This window comes from Arachis duranensis, chromosome 1 (assembly GCF_000817695.3).
Source record: "Arachis duranensis cultivar V14167 chromosome 1, aradu.V14167.gnm2.J7QH, whole genome shotgun sequence".
NCBI lineage: Eukaryota > Viridiplantae > Streptophyta > Magnoliopsida > Fabales > Fabaceae > Arachis > Arachis duranensis.
The window spans coordinates 49657640-49657869 of record NC_029772.3 but is presented as its reverse complement, the minus strand read 5'-3'; positions in this window follow the sequence as shown (position 1 = coordinate 49657869).

Below are 230 nucleotides of genomic sequence, written 5' to 3'. Positions count from 1 at the left end.
ATGTATATTCTCTTCTTTTTATCTTATTTGATTTTTGGTTGCTTGAGGACAAGCAACAATTTAAGTTTGGTTTGTGATGAGCGGATAATTTGTACGCTTTTTGGCATTGTTTTTAGTATGTTTTTAGTATGTTTGAGTTAGTTTTTAGTATGTTTTTATTAGTTTTTAGTTAAAATTCACTTTTCTGGACTTTACTATGAGTTTGTGTGTTTTTCTGTGATTTCAGGTAT